This window comes from Chiloscyllium punctatum, chromosome 12 (genome assembly GCF_047496795.1).
Source record: "Chiloscyllium punctatum isolate Juve2018m chromosome 12, sChiPun1.3, whole genome shotgun sequence".
Classification (NCBI taxonomy): Eukaryota; Metazoa; Chordata; class Chondrichthyes; order Orectolobiformes; family Hemiscylliidae; genus Chiloscyllium; species Chiloscyllium punctatum.
Window position 1 is genome coordinate 31952093 of NC_092750.1, and position 18484 is coordinate 31970576.

The 18484-nt window shown below is 39.5% G+C and overlaps 1 protein-coding gene and 1 long non-coding RNA gene across 4 annotated transcripts in view; both read right to left on the bottom strand.

Annotated features, from left to right (window-relative positions):
* LOC140483758 (uncharacterized) overlaps positions 1–12965 on the bottom strand; it is a 36447-nt gene extending 23482 nt beyond the window's left edge. Inside the window, exon 1 of the long non-coding RNA XR_011962033.1 lies at positions 12421–12965. This is a non-coding gene — a long non-coding RNA (uncharacterized lncRNA). The remainder of the gene's footprint in view (positions 1–12420) is intronic.
* Positions 1–18484, bottom strand: part of LOC140483756 (FYVE, RhoGEF and PH domain-containing protein 3-like) — a 221266-nt gene that overhangs the window by 164123 nt on the left and 38659 nt on the right. The gene's annotated exons all lie outside the window — the stretch shown is intronic.

Below are 18484 nucleotides of genomic sequence, written 5' to 3' on the forward strand. Positions count from 1 at the left end.
ATACTACAGTACCAACAGGACAATTTGACCATGAGGATGAAATTATTAATGGGCTGAGATATATTTAAGAGTGAATTGACACCATTATGACTCCTTCGATGCAGACAGCTGCAAGAATTCTGTCCCAGTATAGGAACTTAATCCTCAATCGTTATTAAAATGAACACACCTTAAAGAAGGTCAAGTTGAACATTATATGTTGTCACAGTGTCTTAGAGTTTGTGCTCATCTTCTGCAAGGTAGCGTTCTGTATGCCAGATGACAGCAGCACTGGTCAGCATGTTTTCAAAATGTTAGAATCTTCATTATCTTAATTTTAAAAAAAAACAACTTTGAGAGCTGAAAGGTGACATTTGGATTGTGAATAGCAGTCTGTATTTTTAAAAAATTAGAGCGTAAACAAGTTGCTATTTGTTTCAGGCTAGGTCTGAAAGTTAATTGCAGCTTGTTTCTAGTTACAAAGTGCTCTACAGATGCTTCAATTCCAGAGAGTCCTTCTACTCAAGCAGATGGCAGTTGTTGAATGTGAACTGGGACCTTGTGGGGCAGGCAATCAGTCTGACAGGGAGAGGCCAGAATTCAAATTAGTTTTTGAACTTGGTTTAAGTCAGAAGGATTGGGCCTGTAAAAGCTACACAACAGTTGTTTGATTGCTCCTTGGTTGTCCTCTCATTATAAACTTTTCACAAGTTCAGAGAATTTACAAGTTTAAAAATGGGGGAAAGAAAATGCCAAGAAGTTAGTGATTTTGGTGGTGGGTAGATATGTGATAACACTTCTAGGGCTAAGAAAAGAAAGAAACAGAAGAAAAATATTAAAAATAAAACAAAAGTAGGATCCGAGTTATAATAATGAAATGAATATTCCTCGGAGCCTATTGCACATGTCAGTGTCCTCAGAAACCAAGCTAGATATAATCCCATACACCAGTGATGTTAAAGAGTCTGCTTAAGTGAATGGGCCAGTTACATTTATTTTCTCTTTTGATTTATTCATTACCTGTGCCTGTTTGTCTGTCTGTCTTTGTTAAATAGTGGGGATAGAATCAATGAAGATTGGGTTTAAAATTATAGACATTAACTAGATTACTTTAAAACTAAATAAACTACAGATGAAGATCTGAAACAAAATCAGAAATTGTCGGAGAAACTCAGCAGGTCTGACAGCATGTTTCAAGAAACATCACTGGACCTAAAACAATAACATAGCTTTCTCTTCACAGATCTGTTGAATTTGTACAGCAATTATTGTTAATAAATTGTTAAGTATTTTGTTAATGCTAGAAATATGGTGTCTGGAATTAGTTATTCACAAAAACCTGTCACTGGTTATTTAAAATGTCTGATTAGAAACCTTGGGGCAATTGTCAGGATCATTGAGTTTTTGGTTTTACAAAGGTGGGGGGGGCTGATTTGATTTGGTTGACTGTCTTCATGCTGTATCAGTAATGAACTCAGAATTAAAAGAAAAGAACAGCACAGCAACAAGTTCAAAGAGAGAATGAGAGATATGGTGAGGGGAGCAGAGACATTAAGATAGCCAATGTCAAGTTGACAGTTCTTGAAGACATCAAGGATAGGTGCAAGGTTGAGGGAGTATATTAGAGACCAGTGAAAAGTCACGGAGCAAGGAGAGGACTTTTGCGCAGAAAGATAAACATGGAGGGAAAGGCAACAAAAGAAGAGTTCAACATCATGTTATACCTGATATTCATTAAAGTGCAAGTGTAAAGGGATAATACAGAGCAAGCACAGATTGTTCAGTAAAGAGCAAAAAGGTCAGAGGATGACATAACAAAAGGGGTGGTACTTAAAAGAGGAAATGGGATCAGTCAGAAAGGGAGGGGAGGAAGAACCCAGGAAGGTGCCAGTATTGAGGGTTGTTGGAGCTTATATGCTTTTAGCACCTGAAAAAGGAAAAGCTTCCTTGTTAAGGCTTTGAATGAGACAGAGAAGTAAACGGAACAAGAAACCAGGACAGATTTGAGTCAGTGTGAGGCAGTGCTAATAGGGAAAGAGAGGTCAAGAGTATGAGGAGTATTCAGAGTGCACAGCACTGAGCATGGATCTCAGGTCATTCAGTTCAAGAGCAATTAGGGATGGACAAAAAAAACATGCATCTGCAGCAAAGCCAACATCCCATGAAAGAATTTAGCTAAGCAAGCAAAGTTTGGTGAACACCTTATCAAACACTATGAGGGAATAGAAATCAATGAAAATGAACAAGCTGAGAGAATTTAACCATAAGCCCTTGACATTCAATAGCATCACCATCACTGAATCACCTCCTATTAACATCTGTGGATGATCACTGACCAGAAATTGAACTGGACCAGCCATATAAATACTGTTGCAACAAGAGCAGGTCAGAGGCAGTAACTCACCTCCTGTTTCCCCAAAGCCTCACCACCACCACCACCACGCAAAGTTTCCATCCAAGCCAAACACCATTTTTGGTATAGTCAGCACTGTAGCTGGGTCAACAGCTTATCAACAGCACGCTGGAAGGCCCTCCACCCCAAGGACTGCTGCAGAGCAAAGCAACAACTAACCATCATGTTTTCTAGTTAGGAATAGACAATAAATGTTGACCTAGCTAGCAATACCTATAAAAAAATAGGTGTTCTATTTGCCTACAATAATAGTTTCTACACTTCTAAAGTAATCCATTGGCTCCTAAGAACAGTGTGATCCTCTGAGGATGTGACACGATGCAATATTAGGAAGGTTCTTCTCCCTTATTACAAAGAATAGACAAGACTTGTTTAAAAATGAGCATCTAAGTCAATTCATATTGGCACTTGTCTGCATTTTCAAGTTTAGAGACATTAAATAAATGAAAATTGCTGCCATCTAAATCTGTTTACATGCAGTAAGAACCAGTATTCACATAGTGACTTATCATGCCGCTATGACATATTGATGTTTCCTGGTACCAATGAGTTATTTTTAAAGTGCTTTTTTACTGCAAGCAAACTGGTCAGTTTCAAGGGAAATATTATGTTGCGTGTCAATAGTAACTTCGTTATACAATGGCTCGATTACCTCATACATATAATTACCTTATACACCTAACACTTGCATCAAAGAATGAGAGCATTTACAAAATATTCCAATCTAAAAAAAGGTAGGAACTGTACAGGAGTAGTGGTTTATGGATCCAAGAAGGAAATCACAAAAAGCTAGTGGCAGGTGCAAACAATAATTAGAAAATCCAATGGAATATTGGCTTTAATCTCAGGAGAACTGGAATACAAAAGGGTGGAAGGTTATGTTACAGCTACACAAAGCACTGGTTCGACCCCATCTGGAGTACAGCATTCAGTGCTGGGTATTACAACTCAAAAGAATAAAATGGCCAGGAAACAGGTGAACACAGATTCATCAGATTGAATTGGAGGCTAAAACGTATTACTTTATGACAACAAGCTGCATAGACTAGGCTGGTATTCCTTTAATTAGTGATTAAAATGTTATTGAGATATTTATTATGAAGTTAATAATTTCTCTTCACTTCTCCTCTTGCAAGCCTGCATAGATCAAATCAGTGCATACTTAAGCTCAGGCAATTCAAAGTGATTCTCCACACAAAAGGATAAAACTGGAACCAGAAATCCCCAAAATCCATTTAAACCCAGGGCAACGAAAAATTTCAACAAATTGTGATAGATCTTTTATATGCAACAATACTGAAGATCATGGAACCCAAGCGAATAAAGACAGTTGAGGAACAGACCAGATCAGATTTAAAATAAAGGATAGAATGGGCTTAATGGGCAGGACAACTATTCCACTTCTCATGTTCGCAAAGCAGTTTGAATGTGAACATTTAAAAGTAGTATACTGGTGCGCAAGACAAGTGCTAGTTTCAAATATTTTACTCTCAGCACCACACAAGCACTGACCCATCTGTACACATGGTTCACTAATGGAGACAGAGAAGCTTAAATACAATTTGTGTTTATGAAGATGGCATGCTGCAATGCTGACCAAAGCAGCTGGTGGACTCAACGTGACATCAACATTACTGAGGGCCTATCTGGCATTCACCTTTAACATGCAATGTGAAATCTCAAATATCATTGAGGGAGCGTGTCTTTTTTCTAAATCGACCCTGATCATGTTGTCAATAGCCCTCTATGACGGGTCCAGTGTGGGTTGGATAGCTTTTCCATTTTTTTAAAAAAAACCCAATTTATTGTTTCATCAGGGGGTTCAGCTAATTCTCTGGCAGGGTACTAGCGGTGTGGCCCACAATCATCTTCCTGGACACTCATACACCTCAACATTTTCAGGCATATTGGCTTCTACAGACAACAGATCTCGACTAAACCACTCAAGTTAGGAACATTCAAGCACTTGACACATATTCTAAGTGGAAGATGAAGTTTTCATCATCACAAAGCCAGTCTGAAGCCTTCCTCAACAGGAGAGGCCTGACATAACTGGTCCACCATTTGCCGGTCAGTTTTATACATGCCCAACGACACTCCCACCCAGAATTTCCCTAGTATCCTACACAGTTTGCAACTTAAAAACCATATTTTGGCCCCTATGCCAAAGAAGTGATTACCAACTCAAATAATTTCTTCCAAGCCTGTCCGTTAACTGCAATAATAGTGGAAATACAAGATTAAAAAAAACCATTGCTAAAGGAGTTATTTCAAGGTTAAATTTGTGCGCTCAGTACTGACATTATAACATGAAAATTATTAATCCAAATATCCAGCGTTGCCATTTTAAAAACAAATCTGGGGAGATCCAAGATGGCGGCGACCCAGCAAGTCTGAGTCTACAGTGCTCCTCCCAAGACTTGGGCAAAGTGGATCACCCACCAAATCATTTAAAATAGCTGTTCAATTTAATTAGTTGCTTAGTATTAAATTTAAACAATCTAATCTTCAGTAAAAATGACTAAAGGGAAGGGAGCCCGCAGTTCTCAGCAAGCAGGAACCCCTCCCCCACCCTCTCCAGCTGCAGCAGAGGCATCTGCAGCTGCCCCGAGGGATTTACCTACAGTGGCGAGCCTTGTGGAAATAATCTCTAAACTGGATGCGAAGATCGACGCTTTTATTGAAGAATCCTGTAGCCGATGGGACTCACTCTCGGCCGCGCTGCAAAAGCACGACCGAGACATTAAGGAAATTGAGCGTCGAGTCGGAGGGGCGGAGCTAAAGGCCGCGACCTCCAAAACTACAGCGCAATCGGCCGTGGATCGGTCTGGATTCTTGAACAGTGAGTCCAGACCTTAGAGAATCATATTGATGACCTCGATAATTGAGGTCGTTGAAAAAATATTCGTTTGCTGGGCCTTCCCAAACGGGAAGAGGAAGGCCAGCTTACAGCCTTTCTCGAACAGTGGCTGCCACAGCTTTTAAATCTGGAGGCTGGATCAGGCCAGGCAAAGGTGGAATGGGCCTACCGGGTCGCAATACGTGGGCCCGGCTCAAACCAGCATCCCCGCCCAGTCCTGTTCCAGCTGCAGAGCTATAAGGAGAGGCAGATACTCCTAGAAGCCTCTAGAAATCTTGGAAAAGATTCCCAAGCCATGATCTATAAAGGATTCAAGATCATGTTATTCCAGGACTTTTCCCCAGCTCCGGTCCGAAAGAGGAAGGCATTCGATGAGGCGAAAGAGTGTTTAAGGAACTTAAATATTCAGTACTCCTTACGCTACCCAGCAACGCTACGCTTTAACCATGAAGGATCTGTGTATAGCTTCGGATCGATGGAAAAGGCTAAGAAATTTTTAGACTCTCTTCGATAAATTGTAAGAGATAATGGATGTTGGTTTGCCTTCCCCCCCACTCCGGTTTATATCCCCCCCTTTTTCTTTTTTCTTACCTTACTGTTTAATATTATCTTGGGGGGTGGGTAGAGGGATTTATTTATTTGTTCTCTACTTAACGATTTTCTCCCCCTTTGAGTTTTTTTTATTATTCTACTATATATGTATATATATATGTAAAATAAGCCGGGGGGGTCTAGTTAATGTTGGTGGGGGGAGGTGGTTACCTTATTCTATTTTACCTCTGTCTCTAGGAGTGGGGGTTGTTTTCCCTTGTTATTTTGTATTATTATATTTAATTATTATTTGTTGAGGTTGTAATTTTATAGTTATGTTTATACATGGTATTAACATTACCAAATATATCCAGCTGTTGGTGTGGGTTGGGGTTGGGTGCTCACTGTTAACTAGCTCTGTAGAATATTTGAATTTTCCTCATCCTATTGAGGAGCGCCTGGATCAAGGGTGGGGCACTGGTTGGGAGAGGATACGATGGACCTTTGCAAAGGAAGTGACACCCCATGGGAACAAGGGGGAAAATCTCCATTTAAATAAGTTTTTTTTTATTATTTAGAAATAGTTTTTTATTATACTGTTGAGTGTGTATTGGCCTTTATTTTTGTGAATTTTATATGCTCTATGCTCGGGATGTTCTGGATAGGGTTTCCCCTCCCGAGGGGTCTCGGATTTGCCCAGACGATTATGGTTGATCAGTCGGTTAAGTGGTGCACCTGGAATATCAAGGGGAGTAATTCGCCAGTCAGTCAAAAGGAAGAAAATATTATCAAATGTCAAGAAAGAAAAAGAGTTGATATAGCTGTCCTACAGGAGACACACCTGTTGGATAAAGAACACTTGAAATTACGACAGACCTGATCAAATCCACCCTTTTTTTCTTCTTTTAGCTCAAAAAGTAGGTGAGTTGTTATTCTTACTCGGAAGAATTTCCCTTTCAAAATCCTAAACCAGATAAAAGATGAATCTGGACGATATATTCTGATTAAAGCCCTTATAAATGGAGAGGAATATGGGATTTTAAATTTGTACTGCCCCCCGGCACACCCCTTTAAATTTATAACGGAAGCCTTCTCAAAATTGATGGCTCTTGGTGCCCGTCATACAATTATAGGGGGAGACTTTAATTGTATTATGGATCCGGAAATAGATAGGATTCCCAAGAGTACTCTCCCGGATCTAGACAATCGGTGGATCTGAACAAAGAATTAGGATTAGTAGATGTATGGAGATGTCTTCATCCACAGGGCAGAGATTTTTCTTTTAACTCCAATCCACATAAATATCATACCAGAATTGATATGTTTTTTGCCCCCTCGATTTTTTAAAATTCCATATCATCCTGTAAAATAGGTAGTACAGCAATTTCCGACCACGCTGCTGTATATACGGAAATCAAGGGGAGGAACAACGGGACATTCCCTCGGCATTGGCATACGGACCCCTTCCTGATGAAAGATAGTAAATTTGTAAAGTACTTCTCTCAAGAATTTAAAACATTTAGGTACAGCTAGCAACCCATCAATGATGTGGGAGACCATCAAAGCTTACACGCGAGGTTTGATCATGTCATACTCAGCGACCCAGAAAAAATTAAAGGGAGAGCAACAGCGTCTGCTCGAAGCTCGCTTAAAAGCAGCTGAAACAGCATTCGCTGATAGACCTTCTATTATCAAATTGCAAAGGATTACAGCCCTTAGGACAGCACTAAACACTACGCTTACTCAAACAACTAAGAGGGAAATATTATTTGCAAAACAAAGATTATATGAATTTGGCATCAAGCCAGGTAGATACTTAGCATTTCTTGCAAAGATAAAAAAGGCCCCTCAAACTATCACGTCTATCAAGGAAAGTACGGGTATTTTGACTCATGATAATAAAAGGATTAATGCTCCCTTTAGGAAATTTTATTCTGATTTATATAAATCACAGGATTATGAAGACAGGACTAGGAGGATGCAGTCATTTTTTAAAAAATTTGACCTTTCCAGACCTAACTCCGGAACAGGTATTGGTCTTAAATACTCCCCATATAGTCCAAGAAATGCTTGACGCAATCAGGCAACTTCAGAGCGGTAAGGTACCTGGCCCAGATGGTTTTCAAGCTAAATTCTATAAAGAATTTACAGAAATATTGGCTGGTCCACTTATGGACATGTATAACTATCCAGGGCTGTCTCCCGCCTTCGTTGAAAGAGGCAAATATCTCTCTTATCCTTAAAAAAGGAAAGGATCCAGAAGATTGTGCGTCATACAGACCAATATCCTTGCTAAATGTAGATTTTAAAATCCTTTCTAAAACGTTAGCATTGAGACTAGAAAGGGTATTGCCACATATCATAAAGGAGGATCAGACGGGGTTTATTAAGATCATCCGTAGATCATCCAATAATATTAGAAGGGTTTTGAATATGATTCAGGCCTGCCATCAGGGAAAGATGCCAGGAGTAGTAGTCTCATTAGACATGGAAAAAGCATTCAATAGGGTTGAATGGTCATATTTGTTTTACACATTGGAAAGGTTTGGCATTGGAAAGGTGTTTACCAAATGGGTCTCAACATTGTATAGTGATCCCAAAGCAGTTGTGATTACCAATGGATTAGGTTCGGATAGCTTCAGTGTGGGTAGGGGCTGCTGTCAGGGATGTCCTCTCTCGCCATTGTTATTTACGCTAATAATTGAACCACTAGCAGAAGCTATACGGGCTGATCCTAATATAACTGCCCCGAGGATTGGTACAGGTAAACATAAAATTACCCTGTATGCAGATGATGTTCTTCTATTCCTCAGTAATCCTCTGATGTCTGTACCTTGCTTAATCCAAGTTATTAATACATTTAGCGCATTCTCAGGCTATAAAATTAAATTTCTCAAAATCGGAGGCTATGCCAATGGGTGGCCTTGCTATGATACCCCACTTAGTGGACGGATCCCATTTTCCCTTTCATTGGTCCCTGGAGGGTTTCTTATATTTAGGCATTTTTATTACCCCAGTATTTGGTCAGTTATACAAGGCTAACTTTGTGCATTTACTGGAAAGGATAAGGCAGGACCTCCAGTGATGCAGAGACCTTCCAATTTCCTGGCTGGGTAGAATAGCACTAGTTAAAATGGATGTTCTGCCCCGTCTCCTATACCCTATGAGAATGCTTCCGGTGATGCTGCCGAGGCTGGCACTACATAAATTATATGGTTGGTTGGGATCCATTATCTGGAATCATAGATGGCCCCTCATTAAGCTGAAGAAGCTACAGCTTCCACAGGTAAGGGGAGGATTGGATTTCCCAGATTTTAGGAAATATCAATTAAATTCCCTATTAAGTTACATAGCTGATTGCGAGTCAGACAAGACCCAATCAATCTGGCTAGACGTCGAGGCTTCTCAAGTAAAATGCCCACTTATTAACCTCTTATTTTCAGACAAGAGGAAAATCATTACAGATCACTGTAAAGACCCTATAATACTAAATACAATTAAAGCTTGGAATATAATGCGGCAAAATGAGGGCAACTCACATAAAACATCCCCCTATGCACCGATAGTGGGAGCATGGGGATTCCAACCGGGGTTTACAGATGCCACTTTTAAACTCTGGAGATCCAGGGGTATCTCATGTCTAGGGGACCTATTTAAAGATGGATCCTGATGTCTTTTGAACAGCTGCGTCAGAAATTCGGATTACCTAATGGAGATCTCTATCAATACTTCCAAATTAGAGATTATATACAGAAGAAAACTACGTTAATAGATAGTCTTTATAAATCAGATAGAGAATATAGAGTACTACGACCAATGGGGGTATCTTCCGTCAGTACTATTCATCATTTACTACGTGATGAAGTATCGGGAGATATGGACAATCTGCTTAAAACATGGGATCAGGATTTGGGACTATAAATCTCTACAGAAATGTCAAATGACATTTGGGAAAATGCCAGAAGAATCACCATCTGTAACAGAACTCAGGCTATCCAGCTGAAGATACTTCATAGGGCCCATATAGCACCGGATCGATTGGCAAAATTTAAGGCAGGAGAATCTCCAATGTGTCCCAAATGTAAAATAGAGGTGGGCACTCTTGTACATTGTCGATGGACCCGTCATAAAATCTGTAGATACTGGACTAAAGTAGCAAGTACCCTGACAGAAATTTTAGGAACGGAAATTAAAGTGGACCTTTTGGGCTTTTCGAACTTCCCGTGAATATCCAGGGAGGGTAAGAGATTATTTTCTATTCTCTCTTTCTGTGCAAGGAAAAATATTTTGGTAAACTGGGTGGCTGAGGGCCCCCCTGGACTTTCAAATTGGCACAGATTAATTATGGAATGTATTCCCCTTGACTTCCTTACAAATATGGTGCACCGAAAGACCAAATTATTTCATAAAATATGGCAGCCCTTCTTGAATTATATGAATACAGATATTTCAGCCATCCTAACAAGGGCTTTTATTTAATTGAGATTACGAACCTGGCTGGTCCGGGGCCCCTTGGGAGAGGAATCCCGCACGAATACGGGTTTTGTTACATTTGATGTTAACACATTCCGAGCATGTATCTCACTACCCAATTTCTGTGTTATCCGTTGTTTTTTTTTCTTTCTCTTATTTGAATAATGTAAGAGACTTAATTATACACTCTGGTTAGATGCAGGTTAGATTAGTAGTTAGTTGAGTTTTGTTTTTTTCTCTCTGTATTTTTCTTTTGTTAAATGTTGGTTATTATTTATTTAAGATTTAATTGTATATCAATGTTTGTACTTGAGAGTTTTGTTTATTTTTGTAAACTTGTAAAAATGTTAAATTTCCTAATAAAAATATCTATAAAAAAAACAAATCAGGAAAGAAAGGGAATGAGAAGGAAGAAAGATCAAGAGGAAAAAAAGGGCAGTATGAATGATTTAAAATGTACAACCTGACCTTTCATTAAGTCTCCCTGAAAATTAGAAAACCTAAAGGAGTCCAACTTTATGCCTCCGATATTTTCTCTTCCAGAAAGATACATTGAAAGCAATTAACACTCATTATGTTGTCACTTGTAGCAGTGTGACTTAATTTTGCAGCAAGTATAATGGGCAAATATGGCAGGTTTCTAAGCATAAAGAAAAAGCCGAGAGCAAGATGCATCCTTGGCAAAGCCAACAGAAGGGCAGCACAAGTCCAGTGCATCAACAATCTGGGAACGAGCGCTCAGCCTAAATTTGCTATGTCATTTCACACAAATAATGGTGAGCAATATTGTCCTTGCTGTTATTTTGACTGCATATTCCTGTCCATTCATCAAAAATGTTCTTGATATTCTGCAGCACCACTGATGAGAAACATTGTGATAAACACATATCATATTGTCCAATTTGGTTTTGCTGCGTGTAGAAGGTGATTCAATTGTGAACCACAGTTGTAATTTACTTTAACCCTTCAAATTATTTATTTCATCAATAGACTACTGGCTAGTTTATTTTAAATCTGAATTATAATTCAATTTACAATTAAAATAATTTTGCACCAAAAGACAGCATACAAGTTAGTCAAATCTTGCTGATATATAAGTGGAGCAAATATTTGAATTTCATTTTTTTTTAAAAAAGGCATTGAAACTGGATTATTGGATACTGAAGCTTAAAAGTTTTGTACTTCCCCTGTCATAAGAAATTTTTAAAAGTCTTCACTGACTGAAGATAATGCTTGGGAGGATTTTGTACATTTTCATCATTCAAAGCCATTTATTTATCGGTACCTGAAACTAATCCAAAGAAATTAATGCAGCAAAGAGAGCCCTACTCAATAGCCAGCATTTCCTCTACATGCTTTATCATCTTCATAAGCTCTAAAACACAGCACTAGGTACAAACTGTTCCTTTTGAAGTCTTCTGGAAGATCAAGGTCACAATAAATAAAATGAAGCAATAATGAATTAATTTTTTAAATCATCTGCATTTGCAGCTGTTGGCTCCAGTGCAAGTATGCATTACTTAAGCTGAGTAAGCTCATTTCACATATGATAACTTGGAGGTTGTCAAAGGTCAGACACAATGCTTGCAGTACATCAAATGTAAAGCAATGTGTCAAAGGCTATTGAGGTTGCTGCCACTGTTGTTATGGTAACTCCATGCTGGAGTATGTATAGAGTATCAGGATAAATTCACCACAGAATACCCAAAAATCCAAGGCAATTCTTATGCTTAATTATATGATTATACTGCATTATACGCAGCAGTTCTTGTGAGGCGTATTGTTTTCAATTTTCCACATTTGAAATGATTTTGCTTTGCAGGTATAAGGCTTTGTGTGTAATAAAAATCTCTTCACAAGATATCAAAGTGATCAAAGATATATGTTGAACCAGTACTTGCCTCCGGCAGAGAAAAGAAAAACCTCTGAAGCAATCCCTAACTAGCAATATATCAGACAACAAAATAAGAGACAAAACCTGCTTTACAAATTGATAGCTCTGCAGACATTCATAGACCATTGCACATTAAGATGTTGGAGGAAACGCAAATAAAATGGCATTCATGAAGACACCATTTTAGAACTAAACCACAGACTGCAGACTCACACCCACCACTGAGAAAGAAGGTTTGCTACAGGTTTAAGTGTGATACCAGCAACTCACCAGTTAAGTCCAGCCAGCCATCTGCTAGTATACATCCTGAGGCCCTTTCAGATCAGAATAACCCCCATCACAGAAATGGAAAAATCTGGAAGTCGGTAGCAAGCAGTTGATTAATCAAGCTGTAGATTCTCTATTAAAACATTTTGCAGGTAATGGGTCAGCGCCAGCGTTTGCCTGGCTTTCCTCTCTTAGGGCCTCCAAATAATACAATAGTCTAACCAATCCTTGCCCTGCTGCTTTCTTTCAGATCCATTCACAGCTGTGGGCATACATTGAATTCTTAACAATGCCTGCCTCCATGATGAAAAAGGAAAAGTAGTTTTCTGCCTACATAATGCCTTCCAACTGTTACCGTGGCAACAAATGACGGTTGCAACAGGGGGGGCTAGTGCAGACAAACAGAGATGTACTGTAAAAGGCAGGCAATCCTGCTTCATTCAAACATGAGCTAACAAATAAAAAAGTTTGCTTCCAAAAACAACACCTACATAACCCTTTGAACAATATTCCTGTCAATAAGCTGACACTGCTCTATATACACTTTTCTAATTAAATACAAATAGTTCTGCTCATCTTGGCTCCAAGTTACAAGCTTTCTCAGACTGCACAAGGCATGATGATCTGAAGGAAGTTAATTATCATGGCTTACATCAAGAGAAGGTAGTTACTTTTCTTAAAGGGAGAAAATTCTCAAGAACTTAATCACCAGTTTAAAATTGATCATATTTGTAAAATTTACTGCCATCAATAAATATTTAAATAAACAGAAACAAAACAATGTAACTTCAAATGGTTCAAATCTTCACCCATTCAAAAGAGTTGAAAATCGCCAAGATATTCATGTATGTCAATTTATGTCTATTAAGATACAAGCTGAAGTAATATCACCAAAATGATCTTCCTATTTATAGTTGTGAAGTAACTGGACAGAGTTCTGAACTAATACACCACAATATTTAAGTAGTTAGAAATTCCTTGAATACATCAAATGCAATTTCATGGTTGACAAGATTTGGCATAAAGTTGATAAGTATGAGAGGGAGAAAATGGAGTTAGCCTTGATTTCCCAGTGGGATGAGTCTTATTCAATCCTCTGGAGTAAAAATAGAAAATAAATAAGTGGTCAAGTAAAATGAACTGTTGTGATGACTTCTAAATAGTCTTAACTAAATTTCCTCCCAATTCTGACATAAGAGGGGAAAGGACATTGTGTAATTAAGATAAAATGACATATTAGGAATCCAGATCAATTTGATATAGGCATAAGTAAATTGTCAGCCAACATATTTTTCAAAAATGTAGAGATGTATCACAAGACATCATCAGGTTTATTGCACAGCGTTCTGGGAGTGCCAACTACAGATGATTCAATATAAATGCTCAAATGCTTTTCAGCAATCAACTTATCAGAGGCAATGATTTTTTTCAGGAAAATGCTCAGAAAAAGTATGATGTCAGTAGCTGTATTTCATTACCAAATTTATCTTAGTGGTGCCAAAATAAGGCCAGTGACTTCACACAAGCATTCTGCAATAACTATGTAAAAACTTTCAAATAGTTGCATGTTTGAGCGCTAGCAGGTGACCAGAGTAAGAGTGAAAAAAAAGCAGGTAAAAATGGGTGTGTGCTGGGTGAACCATTTAAGATAGCAATCTGGCCAACTAGCACAATGTTGGCAAACCAGCAGCAATAGGTATGCTACAATTATCTTTCTTATTTTTTGAGCACATTTTTGTGAAAGTTTGTCAGTGATACTCCATGCAATAAGAAGAGAAAACAAACATGCCCAGCTCATCCCCAAAACATGTTGAAAACGCATTTCTAAAATTTTACTTTCCAAGTATTATCAAATTTCCTTTTACCATTTTAATATAATTCAAGAAAACAAGTGGTTTACATAGGTTTATTTGGGCCTAAGGAAATACGCACATTCATCAGGATGCATGGACTGCAAATGCTGAGATTTAGAGTCGAGAATAAAGTGCTGGAAAAGGACCTGAGAAGAGCTTTTGCCTGAAACGTCAATTTTCCTGCTTCTTTGATGCTGCCTGACCCGCTGTGCTTTTCCAGCACTTCACTCTCGACCCTGCATGATGCACTTTCAGACAGGTAGACTTTACCAACTTACCTGAGGATACCAAATGATTTATCATGCAACCTTTTAGCCTGACTGATTGCAATCTTGTTTACTCTTCCTGGTCAGATGAATAACTTGATCATTACATTATTAATAATTTATTACATTATTAACCCAAACACACAATACAAACCAATTTGCAAGTTCAATAACTGACATTTCTTTCCAGTTTTAATTTCATTTTCAATTCACATTTATACTATTGTGTTAAATTTGCTGAGATGTGCAATGGGTAACACTCAGGAATTCAAAAAGCAATTGATTGCCCTGTTTATTTGATAATCGAATTGGTTAGAAACTGAAAGTAAAGTTCTCTCTCATGAGAGAAAAACCATAAGCTAACTTTTCAATATTTTTACTCAGCGTTTTCATGCATGTAATTTTCATTGCAATAAAGAATGGATTAATGCCCTTACCAGTAAACATCTAAATGTGGGTAGGTAAATCCAGTGTCTCAATGGTGTTGTGGCACAGCATCAGCATGCTTCCATTTACTGCTAGAACACTGGCTCTTACTCTAAAATTTAGCTTTCAACCTTTAGGAACACCTCCTTTCAGTCTTCAATTGCAATCAGGAGATCCTGGTCACCTGTAAACGTAACTCTCCACATCAGGCTCATTCTGATCTCAGATCCTACACGGCTGCAATGATGTTCAGGTTCAGCTCAAGAAACACCATCTGGTATTAATATAAACTCCAGAAATCTCTGGCCCATTTCTTTGAACAGCAGCTATTGGTCATGGTTTGGTTTCTCATTTGTGCTTCCTTTGGACTCACCTTTTGACCTTAATTCATTGTATTTCTATCATCGTTTCCCAGCACCATTGTCACTTGAGTCATTTGGCTCTATCACCTTCCACCAAGCAGAGGTCTCCTAGCACAATGGGTAGCATCCCTGTCTCAGAGTCAGAAGCTCTGGGTACAAGTGCCACACCGGAGGAAAACTGACTTTAATAAGATCAGAAGTAACTTGGTCAAAGTGGACTGGGAGTAGATACTTTCAGGTAAATCTGTCACAGTGAGATGCATTTCAAAACCTTTGTGTGTATCACTGTATGAATGCAATCAGATTTTGCTGCTTTTCTTTCTGAAGCAAGGAACACAGTAGAAGGTAGTAAGCCAGATCTTTCATTTACATGTGAAAAATCAAGTTCTAAAGTTTTTAAACTGAAAACCACAAGGTCAACTTTTAATGTTTGCAGGTTTGAAATCCACCCTCTCCCATCATCTCACTCTCTCAGAGTTGTTCAGTCAGAGATGTCTTCCACCAACATCACGTCAAAAAAGTAGCCAAAATGTATTTGTATTATTGAATTTTCACTGAAAATGATGTGAAGTTTTGGTCTCCTGTTGCAGTAGTGTATTGGTGTGTAAATGTTTTTTTCTTGTTTCAGGGTAAAGATTTGAACAGATCCAGAAGAAACTGAGAATGCATTCTGGGGATTGCCATAGACATATTGTAAGTAAGTAAGTGAGTAAGCAAGCAAGTAAGCAAGCAAGAAAGCAAGAAAGACCTTGTTCTCTCTTCACAGCAAGCAGTTTCCATATTCACACATTTAAAGATGCAGGAGTTACTTAGTGGAATCTTCAAACACTGTCTTCTACAGTAGGGACCTCATGGGATTCCCATGCTCAACTCCCATTTACTGGAGTAATAACTGTATGACCATCTGAAGGTTTGGGCCATTAAGTTTTAAATCTTTACACGTGACTTCAAATTCCTACATCTGCGCCTTTAAGTTCTCTGGTTCTGGCTTCCTAGTTACTTTCTTTCACCCTACTTCAATAGCAGCGACTTTTGTCATTTAGGCCCTCATGTATCCTTTCAGGAAGGTTTTGGGAGGATCAGATAGAGACACCATTGGAAGAGGAATATTAATGCTTAACCCACTTCCATTATGAGTCAAAAAGAGTGGCACTGGTAAAGCATAGCATGTCAGGCAGCATCCAAGGAGCAGGAGAGTCTATGTTTTGGACATAAGCACTTCATCAGAAATTATGGGGGGGTGGGGGGTGGGGGGGAGGGGGGGGAGGGGGGGAGGGGGTGGTGGTGGGGTGGTGAGGTGGACAGGAGGAGGCTGAGAGATAAATGGGAAGGTTGGGTGGGCGTGGGGGAAATTGGCTGGGAAGGTAATAGGTGTATGCAGGTGGGGAGGTGATTGTGATAGGCCAGTGGGGAGGGTGAAGCGGGTAGGTAGGAAGGAAGATGGACAGGTAGGATAGGTCAAGAGGGCAGTGCCGAGTTAGAGGGTTGGATCTGGGCTAAGGTGGGAGAAGGGGAGTTTTGGAAACTAGTGAAGTCAATGTTGATGCCATGTGGTTGGAGGCTCCTATGGTGGAAGATGAGGCATTTTTCCTCCAGTTGTCAGGTGGTTTGGATTTGGTGGTGGAGGCGGCCCAGGAACTGCATGTCCATGGCGGAGTGGGAGTGGGAGTTGAAGTGGTTGGCCACAGGGTGATAGGGTTGTTGGGTGCATGTGCCCCAAAGATGTTCCCTGAAATGTTCTGCGAGTTGACGTCTTGTCTCCCAATGTAGAGTAGACCACATCAAGAGTAACAGACCCAGCAGATGAGGTGGGTGGGTATGCATGAAAATTTCTGCTTAATGTGAAAAGATCCTTTGGGGTCTTGTACGGAGGTGAGGGGGGAGGTGTGGGCACAGGTTTTACACCTCTTACAGCAGCAAGGTAAGGTGCCACTTGTGTAGGTTGGATTGGTGGGGGGATGTGGACTTAATGAGGGAGTCATGGAGGGAATGGTTTCAGGGGAATTCAAATAGGGATGGGAAGGGAAATAGATCTCTGGTGATAGTTTCCAAATCTTCTCTCTGCCCACCTCATTCCAGATCCAACTCTCTGACTTGGCACTGCCCTCTTGACCTGTCCATCTTCCCACCTATCTACTCCATCCTCCCCACCTGCATTCACCTGTCACCTTCCTAGCTATCATACCCCCAGCTCTACCCCACCCTCCTATTTATCTCTCAGACCCCTCCCCCACACTCCCCATGCCCCATATTCTTGATGAAGGGCTTATGCCCAAAATGTTGACTTTCCTGCTCCTCAGATGCTGCCTGACCTGCTGTGCTTTTCCAGCGCCACACGTTTTGACTCTAATCTCCAGAATCTGCAGTCCTCACTTTCTCTACTTCCATTATGAGAGACAGAGTCGAGGGGAGCATTAAATTGGTCAGGTGCAAAACCCAAATTCAGGTGGCTGTGAACAAGCCAACATAAGATTTAACAGCAGCAGATTTGTGGATATTTGAATAAACAACTCCAAAGAGTGTGGTCAATGATAATATCTTAATGCGGCTCCTCAGATGTTAAGTGCAATTTAAATTTAAACAATTGCAGGTTAGGTTTCAGAGATGGTCAACAACTGATTAACCACTCAAGACTGAATGGCCTGTACACTTTTTTCTTTCCTCCCTCCTTGACACTGACCAAAGTAATGATGAAACAGTAACATGATGTTTTCCTGAGGATCAACCTTTCCTGAGTGCTGTGATGTCATCTCACATGTGATGTACAATCCTTTATCCAAGACTTTGATCTGTATGGTGAAGAGCAGAAGCCCCAAGTACAGATCCCTGGGAGGACACCACTTCACAGGTTCTGCTAAGCCAATCAGATTTTCTTATCCCTACTTTGGCTTGTAATTCCCAAACAATTTTCAACCTATGTCACAAGGCTGCCTCCAATGTATTCTGCAGAAACCTTACAAAATCATTTCTGGAAGTCCATATAGATCATGTCCGGAGACTTCTTTATTCACCTGGATCAAATTATACTCAAACACATTTAACTAGTTTATTTAGAGAGTATTTAGTAATTTAAAAGATTGCCATTGCTTCATTTTTAACTACAGCATATTTGTCCAAGTCTAAATCTAATGGGTCCACATCCCACTTTGTGATGTCACAA